The following is an 18,159-nucleotide window of genomic DNA, read 5'->3' on the forward strand; positions in this document are numbered from 1 at the left end:
TTTGCTATGTATCTATTTATCTACTTATTCTTGTATCTATCCATGCTTCTTGTTTTTAATATATTCAGTATGAATTGCAAACATTGGTGCACTTCACTTTTATAGGCATATTCTGAAGGTCAATTTAACAGCATTAATATGTAAAGTATGCAAAAAAGTAGAATCAAGGTTGAAACTATAAGTTTTGGTCTGACAGTCTGGAAGGATACTGTGGTTATATGGGAAGTACTATTTATATATATAAAACAGAACATTACTTAGTCATAAGAAAACATAAACACTGCCATTTGCTAGAACTTGGAGAATATCATGCTACGTAAAATAAATCAGACAGAAAAAGTCAAGGATCATATGATTTCCCTCATATATATAGGGTATAAAACTGAAATAAAAAATAAACATGACAAACAAAAATTCAATAATACAGACAACATTATGGTAATTGAGAGAAGGAGGGGAGTAGGGTACTACAGGTAAAGGGAGTCAAATAGATGGTGATGAAAATTTGACTTTGGATGCTGGACATAGTACAACATACAGATGATTTATCATAATTGTACATTAAAACCTATATAATCTTATTAACCAAATTTCCCCAATACATTTAATTAAAATGATATATAAATAAATAAATTTTAGTTTTAGGATTCTACCAGACATCCATGAGTTCTTTAGAACTTTTTCTAAATATCTAGCATAAAGGTATATATGTTATGCTTAAGTCTTATATCTTCATTTTTCTGTCCTCAGTCTAAGCACAGATCTGGAAATATAGTATGTGTTCAAATTTTTATATATAATGAAATATTTTCTTTTCATTTTGTAATTAGATTTTAAATTAAAATGTATTGGAGTGATATTGGTTAATTAAGTTATATTAGTTTCAAATGTACCATTCTATGATACATCAATCATATTAGTTTTTTGTAGCAAGTATATAAACACCAATATACTCTGAGATAAAAAGAGGTCTTAAGGTGAGATAAAAGGTTATATAAAATATCTTGTATTAATTCCCATATGCAAATTTATAAGTATAGAACTTGCATAAAGTTGATCTTTTTTTTTAGCCCTTGAGAGTAAATTTGACTAAAATTCAAACTTCATTTTTTATAATGTTGCTCATTAATTCATTATAAATAACATCCTGAATAATATTGTCAGACTTCTCATTTCTTTTTTGGGGGGTATTTAATTAATATTTTATTACTAATAAAATAACTAGAAAACACTTCAGTAATTGTTGTCTATATCATTGTTTTTGACAACTCTCCTAATTTTGTACACAGGAGAAAATAATAGTATTTCATGTTGTCCTCTTTGCACCCTTTGCATGATTAATAGACAAAAAGCCATTCATCGTCTCTTGACTGGTAGTCTATTATGAAGTTAAGGCAATCAATCAATATTCAAAATTTTTAATAATGTTTGAACCTGACAGGAAGAAGTCTTCAACAAGAAGATGAAATTTGCCAGTAATGTGAGAGTTTGTTCTATAAAGACTACACAAAGATGTTAAGCTCTTGATATAGTAATTGCTTTTTTTGCTATGGTGATATTAAAAATATGCTTAGATTTAAAGTTTTATATCCTAAATTTTAATCATTCTGTTTCTTTACCTCTAGTCTTTCTGCAAATATACTGCAATATTGGCAATTATGAGTGCTATTTTTCATGATATCATTTAGCATATTTCAATTTCACCATGACTGACTGTCCCTGTACTATGAAAGCTTAGGCAGACAGGCTTGCCTATCTCAGTGAAATTCTAAGACATGGAGCACCTTCTACCTGTCACTTTCTGTCTATAATTTAGATTTTTAAAAGGTAAGTAGAGAAATCCTGTTTTCATTTTAACTTCTTAACTAAAAATACATTTAAAAATTTGCTCTTGGTCATAAAATAACATTTTTAAGCAACCTATATTTGACCTATAGTGTCAATATTTATAATAAAAGGAAAATGGACTTGTAGGCAGCTCACAACCAATTCTAGTACAAATAACAATAAAGTATATAATATAAATACATACCAATTTATTTTAGAAAAATAAGGTCAGCTATTTTATTAGAAACACTATCACCATCAAAAGGATTTTGCTGCATATGCAATCTTAATATTTCATTTTTTAAAAAATGGTATTTTTTAAAAACAGTAGTTTCATTAATAATGGATATCAAGAGCTTGTAACAAAGACATATATATTTGGTTAATTATACAATACAATAGTATTTATGCTATTTTTGAGATGTTATTATGTTTTATATTCTATGATATGAAGAAAAACATTTCAGTTTATTAATTCAACTGAAATATTTTTCCTGTATATATATAGAGTATAAAACATATGTGTCAGCTGGGTTTATAGAGACTGAATAAAGCATTGTAACTGAAAACATTTTCCATGTCAATAAAGAGTCAAATACTCTTCATGAAAGACATGCCCTCTCTATTGATCTCTAAAGAAGTATTTGATTTAAGCATGAGAATATAAAGGACATAATATTTTATGAAATATTGAGTTTAGAAAAATTTTTATTTCCTAAATTAATTTTGTGTAATCAGCCTCAACTGAGAAGAAACAAATGTTGGTAACATCCTTCCAATTTTCTTCTCAAAAACCATGTTACATACTCCATGCCTATATTTGTTTTATTTTTAGACATTGGTTTTGCCTCTAGAATGAATAATTTTTACATGAATTTATTTTTTTGAAATTTCATAATATGACTATAGATATACATATATATTTTAATTTATTTAATATATATACACATCTATACTTGTTTTTTTCTAAGTTGGGTTTTACCCTAATATTAAAGAGACAGATTCAGACATAACCAATCCAAAGCAGAATTACAATGGAGTTATATTCAAAAGTATATTTATATAAAAGTAGAAAGATATTTCTTGCACCAATAAAATGAAGTAGAAGATTAAAGCAAATAATACTTATTCATGAATACAGCTTCAAAATAATGACACTGGAAAGAAAGGATTCAAAATTAATAATACTATTCATCCCTACAAATACAAATGAATTTTTTATTAAAATAGAAATCTAAAGAAATGATGAAACAGAAACAAGAGATATATCTACTAGGAACTACTATCCCATTATAAGAATTTAATAAAATAATTGTTAATTCATTAGAATAAATGATGTATCAAAGTCATATATAAAATGAACTTGTACAGATGAATTTTTTGAAAGTCATATAACATAAAGGAAAAACAAATGTGTAGAATAGTTTTAGCCATCTGGAATCGGCATGTCTTGATGATTGTTGTAGATGCTTTTCCTTCATTTTCATGGGGCACAAGAATTATGTACTGAGAACTCCTGCAAACACTGGCTAGTGACTATTGTAGTAGACAGCACAGTTGTAGACTAATAATTTCTAACTGTTAACTCACCACTCATTTTTTCCATCATTAGAAATAATAACAATAACTATATCACTCATGCCCTGCTTCCACTTACATAGTGTATTTAGTTTTTCTTAATAGAGAAGTCAGATATCTAAAAAAAAATCAGATCATGTCACTCCTATATTCCAAGTTTCAAACTGATTCCCCTTTGTTCACTGTCAAAGCTAATTTCTTCACGAAAGTCCTGTAGCTTTTGTTTTCTTTTCCTTACTCTCTGAACTCATTGCCTGCTGCCCCATCTTGCTTTCCCTGGTCTAATCACACTGGCTAACTTGGGATTCCTTGAATATATTTATATTAGATGTTCTCCAGCCTCAGAGTCACTGCAATATTCTTTTGCTGGAATCTAGGATGTATATATCCAATTATTTTAAATAATATATAAGCCTGACCAGGTGGTGGTGCAGTGGATAGAGCATTGGATTGGGACGCGGAGGACCCAGGTTTGAAACCTTGAGGTCACCGGCTTAAGTGCCGGGTCGCTTGCTTGAGCATGAGATCATAGACAACATTTGAGCTTCCTCAGTAACACTTCTAAAAACGACTTTTTCTATGTGCTCTAGACAAGTTTTCAATTATTTGGTGTATTTTTTTGTTTGTTTAAAAGCTATAATATGAAATATGATATTATAAGGGGACAATTCTAGAAATCAAATCTCCCAATTCTTCACACACTTCCTCTTGTTGACTGTTTTGCTTTTTGTTATTGCTGTTTGTTTCATGCATTTTCTGGGCTAATTTTGCAAAGTATTCTTTGTCACTTGCATTCACTGAAGCCTCTGCTTGGTTAACCTATTGATAATTAAATTATTGAAAAAATATCTTAAATGCTTTTAATCAATTAATCTTCAACATTTTGTTGAGTGACTTTGCATGTGTTTTGAGATATCTTTATGCTATAAAAGTAGTAGAACTCTACCTTTACTTTCCACTTATGCAGTACATCAAGATCAACAATATTTAAGAGATTAAGACTTTTACCAATTTTTCCAAGTCTTATGCACAGTGCTATACATATGCATGACCTTTTAGAATCTCAGGAATATTTCAGAGCTTTTACAACATCCTTATGTTCAGCCCATTGTCATATTAAAAAAAAAAACAAAACAAAACAAAACAAAAAACCAAAGTTATTTTTTCTTTTTTAATCATCTTCTTAATCTAACTGGTAACACCTCCTCATAAAGTTGCGAAGTTAAAGAATTCTTAGTGATTATTTTTGACTAGTTCTTTGGAGATAAGACTGTTTGTACAAAATGAGTTCAAAATTAGATCAAATGACAGGCCCTGAAAATGGAGCTTTTCAGAAAGCTGCCAGGGCAAATAATGGCAATTCTCTAAGAATAGAACCTTTGCAGAGCTCCAAACCCAGCTGCCTAATCCGGGTGATAATATGGCTGTTAAATTCTATAGCTACCATATTAGTGCGACTCTTACTTCTTAAGACATTACAAAGCTGAGGAGCAGACAGGATTAAAGCAAGTAAATAAGGATTATAAATCTATTCTTGCCAATATTCAGGTTTTTTTAATCCCATGCTTCCTGACTTGTTAAAATTCTTTAGTTAATTGACAAATTCTGAAAAAGTTTATTTTGACAATTTTCCCAATGCTCTCTTTGTTTTTATTGAAGCACTTTCAGAGTTTCTTATTCCACCACTACAGTAAAAGAAAACTCTAGATTACACTAGTATAATCTAATTAAAAAAATAAATAGTTTGGAGTTGGAAAAGTCCACTTAGACTAATAATAAAGTAGCTGAGGATGACTTTTAAATGTTGAAAATATTAAATGTAGAATGATTTGATAAGCTTTTAGATTCATATTTTGCAATTAAAAATATTAGATAGCAGACAATTCATAGATTGTGCTTAAATAAAACTTACATTAATGGATTTTTTACTAGGTACTGATTTATATGTAATAAGGCTTTTGTACAAATTAATTCAGTTAATGTTTACAACATTAAATTGAAGAAGAAAGTCAAAAGTACAGAAAAACTAAGTTAACTTTACTGAATTTTCTTTCCACTAAGTAAGAGAACCAGAGGTAGAATGGGGCAGTCTGATTCTAAAGCTCATGGATTTAGCCATTATATTCATTTCATGTTTGTAATAGAGACACGTATACATCCCTAGAAATTCCCAGCTCACAGAGAAAGTGACATTTGCAGGTCATAGGTCATCGAAAAGAGTCTCACCAAAAGTATGTTATAGGTCTTTTCACAAAGAGCTAATTGGACACAATCTTTGCCTGCTTCACCATTTTGTCATTAATTAAATCTGAGATAGACTACAGTTTACATTACTAGAATTTTAAGTGTATACCAATTTGAGATATAGGCATAAGGAATTTAGACAGCTCATTAACAAAAAAATCCCTCTAAGGCAAGTTAGCTTCACATCAGGACTTGAGTGGATTAAATACCTATTAAAATAAAGCAGATGGCCTCCTTAGCATCTTATCACCTCTTTACACAAACTCATTGAAATTTCTTGTTAAATACAATTCCTTAGTATCTGCTATGTTATTTAGTATAAAGTAGACCAAATATATTTATTGAATAACTACAACGGAAATTCAGTGCGTTACAAACTGATAATCATTGCATGGTAATGAGGAATTCAGGGTTCTAGTTCAATGTAAAGTTTCTCCTTGAAAATGCTTTCACTATTCCAAGACTCAGATTTCTTAATGAAATATGAAAAGTTTGGGAAGATTACTTTTAACATTCAATAAACATAATTTAGGTCTGCAAAATACAAGAGCATTTATAATATAAGTTCTTTTAAACCTAAAACATAATATCCTCAGTTCCTTGTATATGTGTGTATAATATATATGTATATCTATATTTATATGACTATATACTAACTTCAAAAATATAAAAGACACAGTCTTGTCTTTAAATAAAGATAGCAAAATTATAAGATAGAAATATTCAGATGAGAACAGATCAAGAATACTTTGGTACACTCTGAAATTTTCTCATTAACTATGTAGACAGTTCTCATAGTTGATGAAAATGCAGTTGAAGTGATGTTTAACTGAAAATTTCTTGATTAGCCACTGTAACTCTAATGAATGCAAATTTCAGCACTTTCAAAATTATATCCTACTGTGTGAATCTTTCTTATGCAATCAACAATAAAACGAAGTACTGATTTACTAAATGGATCTCAAAAGTTATTATTTCATTGTTAATTTAATCCAATTTTACTTTCTATCTTCCTAAAAACAAATTTTTTCATATGCTTTTGTTAACATAACATTGTGGGGCTTTTTTAACTCGACTCTAAACTAAAAGAAAAAAATTAACTAGAAATTAAGTATATTTTAAACCATTTACTTCAAAGAAGTAAATCATCAAAATCAATACAATTATGCTGGTATCCTCTTTAATTAAACAATATCTATCAAGCACAGTACATGGCACCACAGAAGATTTGCTTAAGACCTAGACCAGAGAATGGGAACCTATGGCCTGCGAGCCAGATGTGGCTCTTTTGATGGCTGCATCTGGCTCAGAGACAAATCTTTAATAAAAAAAAAATAACATTAAAAATATAAAACATTCTCATATATTACAATCCATTTATTTCCTACCGCTCATGTTCATGGTTGCAGGTGGCTGGAGCCAATCACAGCTGTCCTCTGAGAAAACACCAAATTTTTATTGGATAATGTGTGACGTACATGGGTTGTTGTATGGCTCTCACAGAATTACATCTTAAAGTATGTGGCATTCATGGCTCTCTCAGCCAAAAAGTTTCCCAACCCCTGACCTAGACTGTCTCTTTGTACAAGCTCATGAAGGTAGTACTATATAATGCAAGAAAAATAAATGTCTGACCATTTTCAGAAATAGAGAAAAAAACTTATTTTTTAATCATTCATTTCTTAACATGGGATAAAAAAAATTGGAAAAAGATTGAAATCTTATAATTCCACTTTTAATTTATTTTACAGGAGAAAACAACACCTCATCTGCCTCACACAACACACTCTTCTGCAATTTAATAAACTATGTAGTTAGTGCAGAGTCTGGAAGATAAATCAGATTCTTAAGTTCCTGTTGAGTGTTTTCAGTTAAACTACCATTATCTTGTGAAAAGTCAGTTAATTTTGCCTTGACTCCAAGTAAATAATACATCGTAATGATCTAACTGATAAAGAGGTTCTTCAGTGTTAATCAGAACTTTCCCTCACTAGCCTCCTCAGTAATTTATCCTTTTTTGCCAAGTACATTTAAATATTCTGTCCTGAGCCAGTTTACTTAGGGAATACACCATAGTGGAAAGTTGAACTAAGTATTATTTATGAAATATGTAATAATGCTGTAAAAGACTATCTCAAATCAATGTGACATTAATTAAAATTCATGATTCAATATATTTTTTTCTGTAGGAATTCTGATTAACCCTTAATACAATTTTGAAACTTGTAGTAGTTAATCTGGATTTGATACACATCTTTATCTTTTCCCTTTGTTCACCTGTTGAAAACTTTTAAGATTTATAAAAACTGTAGAAAAAGTCATGGGTTTCTACCTCTACTGTTTACCTGCAACCAATGAAGATAGTGTCCCTGTTCACAACTGCAATTGATCCTCTGCCTGAGGGATGTTTCTAGAACTTTAAATCTTGCTTTTTTTTTTTTTTTTAATTTTTCTGAAGTGAGAAGCAGGGAGGCAGAGAGACAGGCTCCTGCATGCATGCAACTAGGGTCCACCCAGCATGTCCACTAGGGGGTGATGCTCTGCCCATGTGGGGCATTGTTCCGTTTCAACCAGAGCCATTCTAGCACTTGAGGTGGAGGCCATGGAGCCATCCTCAATGCCCAGGCCAACTTTTGCTCCAATGGAGCCTAGGTTGCAGGAGGGAAAGAGAGAGATAGAGAGAAAGGAGAGTGGAAGGGTGGAGAAGCAGATGGACACATCTCCTGAGTGCCCTGACTGGGAATTGAATCCGGGACATCCACATGCCAGGCCGATACTCTATAACTGAGCCAACTGGCCAAGGCCTAAATTTTGTTTTTTAAAAAATCAGAGGTTAGGCACACAACTCAATCAACAGTTCATATGTTATAAAAATGTTTACCTGAAACATATGTACTCTTATTGATCAATGTCCCCCCATTAATTTTAATTTCTAAAAATAGAGGTAAAATAGAATTAATTCCTCCAGAGATTACTCTTAACTACTAAAAGACAAGAGGTAACTATCTTAGATTTCCTATCTTCTGTTCAGACAATATTTTATTGTCTTTTTTCCACTCTCTCATGTTTCTTATTACCTCTCTTATTCTCCCTGGTGTTACTTCCCAAGACCCTTTCACAAAGTTTGATTTCAGAAGAACTTAATATTGGTGAGCAAAATCCTTTATTTTTCATTATTTAAATTATAAAAATGAATCTCCATCATTGATCAACTTGTAATCATACATCTCATAACCTGTTGATAGAGTGATAAATATGAATTACATAAAACAATGGATGTAAAATGGTTAAATACATATTTCCACTTCATAGAAATTTAAAATGTACAATTTACTTTGTAATATATAGTGGAATAGTTCTGGCCTGAATATGGAAGACGTGAAAAATTTGGTGTTTTAAGTACAAGAGGTGTCATTGCAATAGACTGATGATAAGTGGCCTAAGTTTCTGGCTTGAGATTCTTCAAAGATGTGTATGTGTTTGCATCTCAACTGCAATAGCTTTTCTATGAAAATATTTTAATAGTTTATTTCTTTTATCTCCTTATTAAAATATCTTTATATAAGAGTTTGTGATAGTGGTTTGACATGACTGTACCTCAGTTAAACAATAAACTTTGTATACATAAATATTAGAAATTCTATCCCAGCAAGAAAAAAATAGAAAAATACATAGTTCAGTATTTTCTCCTATTAAAAACATCAGGATGTTTAAGTATTAGAAAATTAAATATGAGCACTTATTCATGACATAAGAAACAAAATGGTCTCCAACTCATTTTTGAAGCCACTACATACTAAAACAAATAAAAACCCAACAGGAAAAACTACATTCTTTATAAATATAGAAATTCTTAATAACAGTATAACTTTAACTTAATATATTTATGTATATATATATGTATAAATGTATTTTATACATAAGAGTATATCCAGAATAATTAAACCTAGTTTATCTACTAAAATCTAACAAAGTATGATAATCTCATTTACAAAATTATAAATTTTAAAAAGATAGTGCATACTATAAATGAGAACTATGCATAAATAGGTATATACAGTTACTTAAGCACACTTGGGAAACTATTACACACCTAACTGTATTTGTGTTTATATATGATAATATTTAAAAATCATTTGTTTCTACTTATGAAAAGTTCTTGCAGGAGAATGTTTCATTCCAATCTTTGTCTTTCTCAGGTTTTGACACTCTTTTATATCTTCAACATTCATGCTCTCCATCTTCCTGAACTAGAAGCCACTCTTTAATTTTAGGAACCTTACAATGTAGCAAAACATTATACTTCCTTGTCCAATTACCTTTATTTATAGGCGTTAGCATTTTCTTTTGATGTGTATACCTCCATTCAGTGCATAGCAAAAGCTGGCTCCTCTTAACTCCCTAGGAAAGTCTTCCTGTTTGCTTAGTGCTAAATCCAACAAGGAACCTCTAACTTTTCTTTAAGCTGTATTATTTCTCTGTGTCTGTTTTCCACTAAATTTAAAATCAAACATTGCCTGGAATATAATATATATTGCACAAGTATGTTGTACAATATGTTGCACAATACTTGTTTAAGTAAAGGAGATTAAAATTCTGAGGAGATGCAAAGGAAGAGTCAATTCCTACTTGAGTCTGAGCTAAAAGCAGCCTTTCTTTTGGACAAATTCGACATGATTCTCCTGTGTAAGGCTAACATTTCTCCATCTCCAGTACAGCTGTGTGTTTGGTCAATCAATCTAGACTGAGCAGCAAAAATTCACTATACGTTCTTTCAATTAAAAAAAAAAAAAAGGAGACTCTCTGTCACAAACCAGCACTGCTAGTAATTTCAGGTCCTGAGTGGAAATGGTGCGAAATTAAGAAAATACACTTAAAGAATAAAAGGATGGGTTTGGGAGGGCTCTGCAAAGCTGATAACAAAAACAGAGAGTGCTCATAAACTGTATCTTGCTTTATTTGTAGGACAAAGTGGGCTATTAGCAAATCAATGAGATCTCTGATCACATTTCCAAGGCAACCCAAGAATTTTACCAAGTGCAGAAAACCCCCACCATACATAACATCTTAACTTCACACAAAGAAGAAACTTGCCTCCAGTCTTTCCGGGGGACATGGGGGGTAGGATGAATACAAACAATTGAGCATCACAGCTAACATGGAGGTGTGGGGAAGGGTTTAGCTTTTTGCAACTTAATCAGGCAAGTGAGGTGGGGGTTGGACAGACTGTCAAATTACAGCCAGTTCTTCACACCTCTGTCCCCCAAAAGTTTAAACTGCAAAAACCCTGTTGGCTTTTTGGTCCCCAACAGCTCTCTGAGGTATATCTGAACACAACTGTGGTTCAATGAGATGATTTTTCTTTATTTAATAGTGGAACTTTGCAAAATGTTAGAGGAGTTAGTGTGATATTATAATAATTATAATATCAAATTATAAGAATTATTTTCAATTCATTCAGCAAACATGTATTTTATATGTACTCAGTATTTTAATATCATTATCTCATTTAGTACTTAAGCTACAACCGTGTGTTTATTTAACAGAAAAATACCCTTTGCATCATTCAGAAATTTAGAGTCTAGTAGTGGAGACAGTCAAATAATGGGGTGCAGGACCTGGCCGGTTGGCTCAGTGGTAGAGCGTCGGCCTGGTGTGCAGAAGTCCCGGGTTCGATTCCTGGCCAGGGCACACAGGAGAAGCGCCCATCTGCTTCTCCACCCCTCCCCCTCTCCTTCCTCTCTGTCTCTCTCTTCCCCTCCTGCAGCCGAGGCTCCATTGGAGCAAAGATGGCCCGGGCGCTGGGGATGGCTCCTTGGCCTCTGCCCCAGGTGCTAGAGTGGCTCTGGTCGCAACAGAGCGATGCCCTGGAGGGGCAGAGCATCACCCCCTGGTGGGCAGAGAGTCGCCCCCTGGTGGGCGTGGCGGGTGGATCTCGGTTAGGCGCATGCGGGAGTCTGTCTGACTGTCTCTCCCCGTTTCTAGCTTCAGAAAAATACAAAAGAAATAAAATAATAAAAAATAATAATGGGGTGCAATATTGTATAACTGTTACAATAAGAGGGGAAAATGCTAGCTTTAGGGGAAATACAAAAAGTTTTTCTTAGCCCATTTTGGGTGAGTGGGGAGACAGGAATAGCTTTCTTAAAGAGTAGCTCATGATCCATTCATTAGATACACTTAATATTTAGCTAGTTAGATGACTGATATGAGGAGAGAATGGAGTATAGGATAGGACCTGCTAGTGAAATAATGTCAAAGATAGAAATGCTAGATACTAAAGTGGTAAGGATAGGTTTTAATCAGTATTGCACTGCTGTATGTAATACAAAGAGTCTGGAGTGAATTGACCTCAAATTTTATTTGTACTGGGTTAACCTGGTAAGTTAAAGGAAGAATGAAGAAATAGGAAGGGTAGGTAGGGAGGCTCAATAAAGTGAGAGAAGTAAAAAATAGCAACTACAAAACACTGAGAGGGTACATGTGAAACCTGTCTGTGTTTGTGAACTGGGACCTATGCAAGTTATGCTTTTAATGTCCCACTGAGACTGAGAGACAGGGACCCAATTGTCAGGTGTTGACTGCAATGAACAACACATTTCTGGCACACTGAGTTTCCCCAGGGCAAGCACTTTGGGCCTAGAGTCCTCTTAATGACACAGCCTTGAGCTGTTAGAAACAACTCTAGTGTTTTGGTCAAGTTTTTGTGGGCCACTTTTGAGAATTAATCAGGAAGAGAGCTCAGAGGAGCATGGCAAGAGGTAGGAAAGACAAAATCTTTCTAAGAGTATTGCGTATACACAACAAAACGGTAGAGAAAAAGTGTTTTCAATATAGAGAAAGTAGTTTTCTTAGACCTGTTATACTAATTTTTGATTCAGTGGCAAATAAGATTTTTTTTTTATTACAGGGACAGAGAGAGAGAGAGTCAGAGAGAGGGATAGATAGGAACAGACGGACAGGAACAGAGAGAGATGAGAAGCATCAATCGTCAGTTTCTCATTGCAACACCTTAGTTGTTCATTGATTGCTTTCTCATATGTGCCTTGACCAGGGGGCTACAGCAGACTGAGTAACCCCTTGCTCGAGCCAGCGACATTGGGTCCAAGCTGGTGAGCTTTTTGCTCAAGCCAGATGAGCCCACACTCAAGCTGGTGACCTCGGGGTCTTGAACCTGGCTCCTCCGCATCCCAGTCCGACACTCCATCCACTGTGCCACCGCCTGGTCAGGCTAATTAAGAAATCTTAATGAATGAACACAGCAGAGGTTAATTTCCCATTCACACCAAGTCAGCTGTGTGTCCCACTGTTGTTGGTAGCAACTGCCTTCCAAGTGGTGGCTGAGAAATATAATTGCTCTACCTTGTTGCCAGTGGCTTCCAGGTTGCTGATGTTGGGAAAAGAGAACAGGAGGAACATATCTACCTATTCAGGGCATATTCATTGCCTAAACTCAGGAATCACCCTTGTTATTTCTACTTATAGTTTTTTCAGCCAGAACTAACACCATTGTAAGTGAGAAAAAATCCAGTTTGAACCAGATTACATGGAAAATGAGGACAAAATTGAAAAAAAAAATAGCATATTTTTTAAAAGAGAAAAAAATTAAGCACGTAAGCCTTGGAAAAGGAATAAACCAAACATATATCTGAGCATGTCCCCAGCAGGAATTTGTAGAACTTCTCTGACACAGACACCCCCGAGAAGCTGAGAGGTGGGTCGTCATTAGCAGGCAACAAAAGGAGATGCAGCAGGACATCCGGGGATTAGCATCAGCTAAAATCATGAGAGAACCGAATCAACAGGAAAATACTAAAAAGCTTTGCTGGAGCAATTATCTCCGGTTTTCTGGGCCAAAAAGGAGATATATTTTTTATCAGCATAAGCACAGACCAGTTGTATCCCTTTGCAATGATGTAAGTTGAACTTCCTAAATCTAGACATAATCCCAATACATGGGGCAAGTGGACCAGTTCCTTGAACTGATTAAATGTTAAATTGAAATGACTAATAAGTCAGTGGAATTGAACTAATTTGGCTGAGAACATCCAGTTTAACATTTTAGCTTCATACAGACAAAAGCTCAGAGTCAGATTTTTAAATCAGTGCCAGGATAAAGAACTTTATGAAGACTTGTAATATTATCCTTTTTACATATTTTTCTAATTTGCACCAAAAAGCAGAAATCACATTAAATATACTGAATTTTAAAAGGTGCTTTGAAAAAAATAAGATTCATAGCTTATTAATAACAAAAAGAGGTAAAGAGAAATTGACATAAAACTCTGGATTAAGACTCTAAAATCAAATTGTTACATGTGGAATATAGGTTTTGTATATGAAAGATGGATGTAGATAATAGTTGACAAAAAGCTTTAACTTTATATGATCAGAATTTATCAATAATATGTATATATGTACCATTACATATGCATTATATATAATGTAGACTGAGAGGTGATTCCAGTTCATTACTTTATGCTGCTCAAGTTAAACCTAATGTATTTGATGTAGCCAGTTTCCCCCATTTAACAGCTCAGTGGGTAGAGTAGTTGCGAACTAATTGGGACTTCTTTTGATTGTTCTGAAAACAAATCTGTAGAATGGAGTAATGGCTGAATAAACTGGTCTTTAAGATTCTTTCTACCCTCAAAATCCTGTGATTTCTTTAAAGTGTTTTGTTGTTTGTGTACTTTTTTTTGTGTGTGGCAGAGACAGAGAGAGAGTGAGGGACAGATAGGAAGGGAGAGAGATGAGAAACATCAATTCTTCGTTGCGGCTCTTTAGTTGTTCATTGATTGATTTCTCATATGTGCCTTGACCAGGGGGCTACAGCAGACCAAGTGACCCCTGGCTTGAGCCAGTGACCTTGAGCTCAAGCTGGTGAGCTTTTGCTCAAACCAGATGAGCCTGCGCTCAAGCTGGTGACCTTGGGGTCTCAAATCTAGGTCCTCCACTTCCCAGTCCGATGCTCTATCCACTGCACCACTGCCTGGTCAGGCTGTGTACCTTTTTAAAGGACATTCATAATCAGTTATTGAACTTAAGTATTAAATTGCCCTCATAATTGTCCAACATATCCAAAACTAAGGCTTTAGGCAGCAATGAATTTGCATTTAGAAAGAATTAGGAAATTAGAATGGTGGCTTTCTTGTTCAGACACCTTTTTATCAGTGTCCCAGTATTTTTATTTTCAATATATAATGAGAATAGAGATATGCAATTATCTTTATTTCCAATTTTGCTGAAAAAAATTGATTTTGTTAAAGTAATTATTATTATTATTATTATTATTATTATTATTATTATATTGCAGTTTACAAATCTGTTTAATTTGATTGAACCTAAGGTTTCTCAAATTACTTGGCCACCAATTCTTTTCTTGGTTGTATCTATCAATGTCCAATGAACTAGTGTATCCTGGACAGACTTTGGGGAAAGTTACATGAAGAAGTACGTCTGTTATTCACTCCAGAGCCAGCCAGGGTTCCTGGATGACCTGTTTGCCCATGGCCAGAGCTCCATACACCCCTAGCCCTGCTGAACTCCCAGAACTAGAAATGGATGCGGAAGGCAATCTGGGACGATGGAGCGGGACTTAGTTCTAGGGAACTAACTCTTCCTACATGCTGGCCCAGGGCTGAGGCTAGAGCTGGGGGCCTCAGGCAAGGCCCTTTGGCTCCTGAGATCTCCAACTGCTTTGATGCTGAAGAGGGGAAGAACATGTTTCAAGGATCTTACAAAGCAGGTGTATCTGAAAGCATTTAATTAAAATGCTCTATGCAAGAGAAGGTTATTATTATAGCTCCCAGCTGACCTGAAACTTTGTGAGGAGAACGTCAGAGCTGAAAAGGCCTGCTGAGGTGAGTTACTCCAGCCTCCCCTTCACACTGGTAGGGGAGCAGGGCGTCAGGTCCTAGCAGCCTGGGGTCAGGGGTGATAGGAGGAGTTAAGGTGTGGGGAGGCATAAAAGAGAGACCGGAAGTGGGTTGGGGCCATATAGAGGAAGGAGGAGAAGGACCATCATAGTTCTAATTTTCCCAGAGGCTGGGGAGAAGGAAAAAACACAAGACCTGGATGACGGAGGAGGTCCCGGTCCTGGTCCTGGCTTTGTGAGCCCCACCTAGGTAGGTTTCCTCATCTGTACAGAGATGAGGTTCCAGCTTTGGCTGTGGAGTGGGCTCACACCCGCCAGGTAGCCCCCGGGCCCACGTGGCACTGAGACTGTGGGGTCCAGAAGGCTGAGGAGTGAGCTTTACCTGGTCAAGGAAGGGGAACTCTGTCCATAACCACCTGGTCGACCAGGTTCTGGGACCAGGAGCGGTGGCACATCTGACGACCTGCCCATCTGCTGCCTGGGCTGGGTTGGCCCCCAGCACTGTCAGCCCCAAGGGTCTCCAGTGACCCGTCCCAGCCACTCACCTTCCCCAGTTAACTCTTAAGGTTTGGCCCACTTCCTCCCCTCCCCCAGTTCCTACTCTGCCCTTCAGACAACCCTAGAATGAGACTATGTGGTGACGTAAGAGTCATTTGTTCTGTTCCCTCCATCATTTAGAGGAACAGTAAACTGTGGCTCAGGGAAGGTCAGAGCAGAAGTGGAGGCATCCAGGGATAGGCTGATGAGCTGACAGCAAAGCTGACAAATTAGGACCAGCTTTGCTCTTCTCCCCCTGGGAAAAGCCTTTACATTCCCTGATTTGAAGGGTGAGGGGAGGAAAAGACTCCCCCTTGCTTGCTTCCTGGGCCAACTCAATAGAAGGCCTCTTGCGGCCCCTAACGCCCCCTGGGTGATTCCGTGTGGCCCAAGTCCCTGGAGCTCACTGGGCACACACCCTGGCTCCCATCTCACTCCTGCCCTCATCCCCTCCTGGGAACAAAACGAGAGGCTCCTGCTGTCTTCTCTGGAAAGTTCTGGAGAGGGAGGTGTGATCACAGGTGTCATGGTTGTCTGGACCTGGAGCCTATGTGGCCAGGAAGGAGACCTCAGTGGGGGTGACTGAGGCCAGAGGGAAGGTGGGGGAGGCATCAGCCCCAAGGACCTGGTTCAGCAGCTCCTTCTTCTCTTGCTGGAGCTGTGCCTTAAATGCGACTCCTCCAGGGCCTCGTGGGGGAGAAGCAGGTCCTCCGAGAGCTGCCTTGACACAGTAGTCTGGTTGCAGCCTCGGACGTGGAGGTCCTCATTCTCCTGTTGGGGTGTGCTGATCTTCTCCTCCAACATCAGGTTTTTTTCTTTCACTGTCTCCATGAGGATCAGCCACTTGTCCAGCTCCTGAATACTCTTCATCTCAATGACAAAGTGCACGCTCTCCAGCTCCTGCTCCCAGAACTGACTGGGGCTCCCGTAATCCTGATGTGCTTCTTATAGTCTCAGCTCAGAATGGTTTCCTCCACCCTGTTCATCTTGACCTGGAAGACCTCCAGCTGTGAGGTCAGTCTATCTATGGTCTCCTGCAAGGCGGCCTTGGCCTCCTGGACCGAGTGAGTTAGGGCTTCTTTCTCTCATGCGAGGCCCGGAGGACTTGCACAGCTGCCTCATGTTCTCCTTCCAGGACTCTTCGTTGCTCATCCAGTTTCTGTTGAAGCTCCAACTCCCTCTCCTTCTGCACCTGCTGGGCCCATTTCTTCTTGTCCTCCTTATGCTGCTGGAGAATTCTGGTTATTTCCTTCTGGTGCTGCTCAGCCTCCTCAGATGCACACAGCTGGGTAGTGGTGGCTCAGTCCCCTCTGAGGGGACTTAGTTGCTGGGGCGCTGGTCTAGGTGGCTGATCTGGTTCTTGGCGTCTCTTTTTGGGGAGTTTGCAGCAGCTCAGCCTGCTGTGTCCACAGCCCATCCTCTTCTGGGGGCTCCTGGACGCCGCCTGCCAATTCCGGGGCCCCCAGATAACTGTGCCGTCCGGGCCGTGCCGGCTCCGTGCCTGCCGGCCACGGCTGTGGGCAAGACCCCCAAAGTAATTATTTTTTACTAATTATAACCTCCATAGTGGCTTTAGGGATACCTAACATTTAGTTTATCGCAATGTTATAAACTAAGAACAAACCAATGTATCCAAAACTTGTAATCATTTAATTTGTACAGTAAATACTGGCTCCATATTTGTATGGAAAATAGAATGCAAAGCATTAACTATTTATTGTGGAACTTCATACCTTATTATGTGAGTTTTAATTTTAGATTAAGCAAAGATTGATTAATATTATACCTGCAGGTTAATGTGGAGCACAAATTTTAGTAAAATTTCCTAAATCTTATAGTACTCTCAATATATGTGATAAAGTATATTATCGAACTTGGTTGGCCAGGGCAAGTTAACAGAATAATGCAAAAGGTGAAAAAAAAAAATTTATGATATTTACCTACACATTTGTCAATCAGTGAATCAATTCAATTGTTAATGTAGTGAGCACTCAACATCAACTGCTTGTTAAAATTTGGATATACCAACATGGATAAATCACAAGTTCCACCATCCCATGATGGAGGCAAGGACTCAAGTACTACAGCTGCAAGCC

General features: G+C 36.4%; 1 pseudogene; it reads right to left on the reverse strand.

The window, feature by feature from the left end:
* Positions 1-16,379: 16,379 nt before the first annotated feature.
* Positions 16,380-17,514, reverse strand: LOC136397710 (coiled-coil domain-containing protein 69-like; annotated as a pseudogene).
* Positions 17,515-18,159: the final 645 nt, after the last annotated feature.

Source organism: Saccopteryx leptura, chromosome 3 (assembly GCF_036850995.1).
Source record: "Saccopteryx leptura isolate mSacLep1 chromosome 3, mSacLep1_pri_phased_curated, whole genome shotgun sequence".
NCBI lineage: Eukaryota > Metazoa > Chordata > Mammalia > Chiroptera > Emballonuridae > Saccopteryx > Saccopteryx leptura.